This window comes from Phoenix dactylifera, unplaced genomic scaffold (genome assembly GCF_009389715.1).
Source record: "Phoenix dactylifera cultivar Barhee BC4 unplaced genomic scaffold, palm_55x_up_171113_PBpolish2nd_filt_p 001165F, whole genome shotgun sequence".
In the NCBI taxonomy this organism is placed as follows: Eukaryota; Viridiplantae; Streptophyta; class Magnoliopsida; order Arecales; family Arecaceae; genus Phoenix; species Phoenix dactylifera.
In genome coordinates this window covers 62091-68872 of record NW_024068504.1, presented here as the reverse complement: position 1 = coordinate 68872, position 6782 = coordinate 62091, and the positions used below count along the sequence as shown (strand labels likewise).

Below are 6782 nucleotides of genomic sequence, written 5' to 3'. Positions count from 1 at the left end.
TTCCAAGTCATTCTTTTCCCCTGTTTCTCCGCGTCCTCTTCCCGTTTCTTCCCAAGTTTATCCTCCCGAGATTGAGCCAAATCCTCTTCACCCGGATTCTCCCCTGATTTCTTCACCCGTTCAAATCAAGCCGAGTCCCAAGCTTCATATTGCGATCACTTCCTTCCGCATCCCCTGCTCCGTTATATCTCAACTGCCAACTTCATCCCATTCCGTTCTCAGCTCCCCTGTTCCTAGCCGAAGGATTCTTCCAAAGATCTTCTCCCAGCCATCTCGCTCCACAGATACATCCTTCACCGTCCACATCATCCTACATCCAGCCCTCTCCCCATTCTCCGGATCACAGATCTTCTCCTGCAACCGAGGGTTAAGCTAACTTCAACCAACCAATCCAGCCGTTCAACGAGCTTCAAAGATCCAGCAATCAACACATCAGCTCCCAGCTCAACTCCTCCACGCGTCCGGATCAACTCCAATCAGCAGCATCGGATTCCTCTGCTTCGGAACAGATTTCTAGCGATTAGTTGTGATCCATCTTCATCTCGTGGCCGACTTCTCCCGAGCTTCACGGCATCCGAGCTTATCCTCCCACCCACGTGAAGAAAAAGAGGAGAGAGGAGGGAGAGTTTGCTGCTTATAAAAGGGGAGACTCTCTTCTTCGGGAGCTATCTCTTCTGAGGAGGGAATACCACAGAAATTAAAAAAAAGCAGAGGGAGAGAGGTTTGGATATTTTGGGAATAACTTCCCATATACAAAAAAATAAGAATGAAGTGCTGAGGGAAAGGAAGCCGATCGTGATGCAAATGGAAGCCCGCTGCTGTGCCACTGCTGCGGCTGTTCAATTCTCCATGCAGGGCTGATCTCTCCTCTAGGGCCGGATGCAGCCCTAACAAAGGGACACAGGTTTTATATTTTATTTTATATTCTTGAGGTTGTATGAACTTATTGTTTTTAATGGATATCTTCTTTTGAATCATATTTAATTTCTGTGATTTTAAGTATGATGTTCGTACAACTGTTCTTCATGATCACTAAGTAAATATAAGATAGTCCATGCTTAGGAAAGATGCGATGTGCTGCCACCTTAGATTAGGGTAGACATTTCATGCCTACTGAAGATGGATTATGCCCAAATTACTTTTGTGAATTTTTATTTAAATACTTATTAGGCTTGTGGCCAATTTGCATGTTAATCCAAGAACGAAATAAATTATAAATAACCCTTGTTCCGATGTTAGTGGTGAATTCCATGCCCTAGGTTCTCCTAAACTGATATCCCTTTAATTGCATTTTTTTTATTAAATTGCTTAGTTTAATAGTCTTCACAAATTCATCCTTTTAAATATTTTTATTTTTAAGAAAAACAACTATACCCCGATCCCTGTGGATCGATACCCGTAATCACTATCCTACTAGATACGTGCTATTGCGTGGTCTTTAAAGTTGACTATCAATACCGTATTTTCGTAATAGGATCTCAAAAGGCTTATTACAGAAATATTTTTCCCCATCACTAATTATAACCTTGGGCATCCCAAATCGTGAAAAAATATTTTCTTTAAGAAATTTTAAAACTGGTTTGTGGTCATTTGTTCGACAAGGCACAGTTTCTACCCATTTGGACACATACTCTACACCAACCAAAATATACTCATATCCAAAAGACGGTGGGAATGGGCCCATGAAATCGATGCCCCACATGTCAAAAATTTCAATAGCAGTAATGGGCTGAAGAGGCATCATTTGCCTACGAGTTAGACTTCCAACACGTTGACATGGGTCACATGTCCTACAGAACTCGTGGGCATCTTTAAATAGTGTAGGCCAATAAAAACCACATTGCAACACCTTAGCTGCCGTTTTCTTAGATGCAAAGTGTCCTCCACAAGCACTGGCATGACAAAAAGAGAGTACACTTTGTATCTCATGTTCCGGAATGCATCTTCTAAAGATTTGATCATTGCAATACTTGAACAAATAAGGGGCATCATAATAATAACTCCTTACTTCACGCAAGAAATTATTCTTATCATTCGATCCCCAATGCCCCGGCATCCGGTTCGTGACAAGAAAGTTTACAATATCAGCATACCATGGCATAGTAGAAAGTGTAAACAATTGCTCTTCAGGGAACGAGTCCTTGATGGGCAACTGTGGCACCAAATCATGAACAACTAGCCGTGATAAATGGTCAGCAACCACATTCTCTACTCCCTTTTTATCTTTGATAGTGATGTCAAATTCCTGGAGTAGAAGTATCCATCGTATTAAGCGTGGTTTCGCATCTTTCTTATCCAATAAATATTTTAGCGCTGTATGATCTGTAAAGATAACAATAGGAGCACCAAAGATATAAGAGCGAAATTTATCTAATGCAAATACTACTGCAAGCAATTCCTTCTCGATGGTGGTGTAATTCATTTGAGCATCATTTAAGGTTTTGCTTGCATAGTAGATGACATATGGCTTATTATCCTTGCGTTGTCCTAGGACAGCTCCAATCGCATAGTCACTAGCATCGCACATGATCTCAAAAGGTAATGACCAATCAGGTGGTCGCACGATGGGTGCAGTGCTAAGCATAGCCTTCAATTTTTCGAATGCCTCTTGACATGTTTCAGTCCAATTGAACGGTGTATCAAGGGATAGGAGGTTACATAATGGTCGGGCTATGACACTAAAGTCCTTGATGAACCTCCTATAAAATCTGGCATGACCCAAAAATGATCTAACATCTCTAACCGTCTTGGGTGCAGGTAGCTTGGTGATTAAGTCAATCTTAGCTCTATCAACTTCCATGCCCTTCGATGAAACAATATGTCCTAGGACAATTCCCTTTGGCACCATGAAGTAGCATTTCTCCCAATTTAGTATCAGGTTCTTTTCTATATACCGAGCTAAGACAGCTTGTAAATGTAGTAAACAATCATCAAAAGAATTGCCAAAAACAGAAAAATCATCCATGAACACTTCCAAAAACTTCTCGTTCATGTCTTCAAAAATACTGAGCATGCATCTTTGAAATGTTGCAGGTGCATTACATAACCCGAACGGCATCCGACGGAAAGCGAATGTACCAAAAGGACAAGTGAAAGTAGTCTTCTCTTGATCTTCTGGTGAAATCTCGATTTGGTAGTATCCGGAATAGCCATCGAGAAAATAATAAAAATTATGTCTTGCAACTCTTTCCAAAACTTGGTCTAGGAAGGGTAAGGGAAAGTGATCTTTCCTAGTGACCAAATTCAATTTTCAATAGTCAACACACATGCGCCAACTCGTGGGGACACGAGTCGGGACTAACTCACCCTGCTCATTTTTGACTACCATCAGACCTGCTTTTTTGGGCACGACTTGAGTAGGAATTACCCACTTGCTATCGGAAATTGGATAAATAATACCCACGTCAAGCAACTTGAGGACTTCTGCTTTAACCACATCTCTCATCGTAGGATTCAACCTGCGTTGCATTTGCCTTGTGGTTTTGGCATTGTCCTCCAAATATATCCGGTGCGTGCAAATTAAAGGGCTAATCCCCTTCAAGTCTGCAATAGACCACCCTAAAGCTCCTCTATGATTCTTTAGAACACCAAGTAATTTTCTTTCTTGGGCATGATCAAGATCAGATGAGATGATTATAGGAAAAGTGTCCTCGGATCCAAGAAAGGCATACTTGAGTTCCTTCGGTAAAGGTTTCAACTCGAGCTTAGGTGCTTGTTCATGGGATGGTACTATCTTTGCTCCTCGAGATGGCAAATATTCAAATTCCTCTATTCTCGGTCTCCACCCATTGACCATCATGACATCCGAGTTATCTAAAATAGGTGGGACCGTATCATCAGCAGTACCTTCAGAACACCAATCTATCAAACCATTGTCGGCCGATTTAGTAAATGTTTCTTTTAACAAATATTCTTCCGCAATGGTTTCAACCCATTCAACTTCTTTACTTTCTTCATGTTCACTGGGTTGTTTGCCTATACTAAAGACGTTCAGTTCCAAAGTCATATTGCCAAAAGAAAGCTTCATGACACCATTCCTATAATTGATCAATGCATTAGAAGTTGCAAGGAATGGACGTCCTAAGATGACCGAAATCTGAGATGGTGAATTGGAAGCCGGATGTGTGTCCAGTACGATAAAATCAACAGGAAAATAGAACTTGTCTACTTGGACCAACACATCTTCGATAATCCCTCTAGGAACCTTCACTGACCTGTCAGCTAATTGTAAGGTGACAGTTGTTGGCTTCAACTCACCCAAACCGAGTTGCTCATATACCGTATATGGCAACAAGTTCACACTCGCCCCTAAATCTAGCAATGCTCGCTCAATCCTAAAATTGCCAATGATGCACGAGATAGTTGGGCAACCTGGATCTTTATATTTAGGGAGAATGTTATGCTGTAAAATTGCACTCACATTTTCAGCCAGAAATGCCTTCTTCTTGACATTTAAACGACGCTTGACAGTGCACAAATCTTTCAAAAATTTTGCATATGAAGGCACTTGTTTGATTGCATCAAGAAGAGGTACATTGATTTTTACTTGCTTAAAAAGCTCAAGAATTTCAGAGTTTGGTTCAAGCTTTTGCAAGGGCTTTAATCTTTGTGGAAATGGTGCAGGAAAAGGACATTTGATTTTTTCAGTAGATGTTGGTGCTTCAGTTTCTTCATTATCCTTTTCTTTTGTCTTTAAAGGGTCAGAATCAGGTATGGCTTGAGTTTGTTCTGGGACTGGACGGTCAATAATCTTTCCACTTCGCAATGTTATTATACTCTTTGCTTGCTCTTTATGCGAAGTTGAAGATGATGCATTGCTACCGCCGTAGACTTGAGGGTTAGGTTGTGGTTGAGCTGGTAGCTTACCCTTCTCTTGAGCACTTAAAACAGTGGTCAGCGTTGTCAGTTGATTTCTTAATTCATCATTGATTTTGGCTTGACCTTGCATGAAAGATTGCAAAGTTTCTTCGAGACTGGATTTTTGAGGGGGTGAGTGTGCATAATGAGGGTGTGGAGGTGGAGGAGTTGGGTTATATACTTGTTGAGGTTGGTCATTCCTCCACCTGAAATTTGGATGGTTCTTCCATCCTGGGTTGTAAGTACCCGAAAAAGGATTATTGAAAGATTTTTGATAGGTATTCATAACATTGAACTGATCGTGCAAGACTTCCTTGAATGCGGATATTGTGGGGCAATCAGTGATGAGATGGCCAGGCATCTCGCAAATCCTACAACACTCGCTGTTATGTTCTACGGTCTTGACGGGTTCAATCCTTCTAAGTTCAATTTCCTCCACCTTCCTAGTAAGGGCTGCCATTTTAGCTTGAATATCATCCTGAGTATTAAGGTTGTAAAGGCCCCCGTGTGGAATGCTAGTAGGCTTAGGCAAAGGTTTATTCACTCTATCCCCTGTATCCCATAATTGTGCAGTCTCTGCGAGAGAGTCTAAATAGTCCCATGCCTCATCGGGTTGCTTTTTCAGAAATAGACCATTGCACATAGTCTCTATAAATTGTTTCAACTGTGGGGACAACCCTTCGTAAAAGAAACTAATGGTTCTCCATGTTTCAAACCCATGATGAGGACAAGAGAGAAGCAAATCTTTAAATCTCTCCCAGCATTCATAAAATGTTTCATGGTCTTTTTGTTGGAAATTACTAATGTGCCTTTTCAAAAAATTAGTCCTTTGTGCGGGAAAGAACTTTTTTAAGAATTCTCTTTGCATATCATGCCATGTTCCTAACGATCTTGGTCTCAAGGAGTTCAGCCATGTTTTGGCTTTATCCTTCAAGGAAAAAGGAAACAAGGTTAATTTAAGGACATCTTCCGATACATTTGGCACTCTAAATGTGATGCTAATTTCCTCAAAATTCTTAAGGTGAAGATAAGGGTTCTCGGATTCCATTCCATGATACTTTGGCAGCAATTGAATTACTCCTGGTTTGATTTCAAAGTGTCCTACATTTTCAGGAATAATCATGCATGAAGGTTGACTAGTCCTAGTGGGATGTAAGTATTGTCGAAGTGTCATAACTGGGGGTCTACCTTCATTACCATGGTGACTTCCTACATCATCATCAGCCATCTCACAAGATCTGAGATTTTGCGAAAAAGTTTCAATAATGTGATCTAAGGAATTGTCAAAAGGTTGTCGACTCAGACGTCCAGTGTTGTCCCTATTCCAACCTAGCATACAAACTTTCAGAGTTTATTTACTTGTTTGTTTTTTTTTTTGTTTTTTTTTTTTAATGATTACCCTTGATCTTTTCTTAAAGTTCTTATCAATTTTCAAGTAGCAACAAGGGTTAATGAGATATGATGATAATAAAATTCTGATTCTAAACAAAAAAATTAAACACAGAAAATTCAAAGCAGACAGCAGCAAAGTATCAGAATATCAATCAGACCGTTCAGATGAAAGAAACATGTATCCTACAGTAGTCGACGAAATTTGAGTGCAATCAGACGGTGGATTACTCAGATATCAAAGTTTGATGCAGACTGTGCAGGGAATAAAAAAACAGCAATAAAGATTTTTTTTTTTGAAAGAAAAAGACTAAATACTAAGATACTGATTAAATCTAAAATTATACTAATAAATCAGCCGTTCCCCGGCAACGGCGCTAAAAACTTGATGCAAAAATAAAATTGTTCTCCCAAGTGCAGGAGAATCGTACAAGTAGTAAAATCTCGGGAGTCCGAGGTCGAATCCTCAGGGAACGAAATTTATAGATTATTAGCGTAATTTTTAGATTAATTAATTAAATAAATTTGTGGATTAA

At 40.0% G+C, this 6782-nt stretch overlaps 1 pseudogene; it reads left to right on the top strand.

The window, feature by feature from the left end:
- Positions 1–5570: 5570 nt before the first annotated feature.
- On the top strand, positions 5571–5668 carry LOC120108083 (annotated as a pseudogene).
- Positions 5669–6782: the final 1114 nt, after the last annotated feature.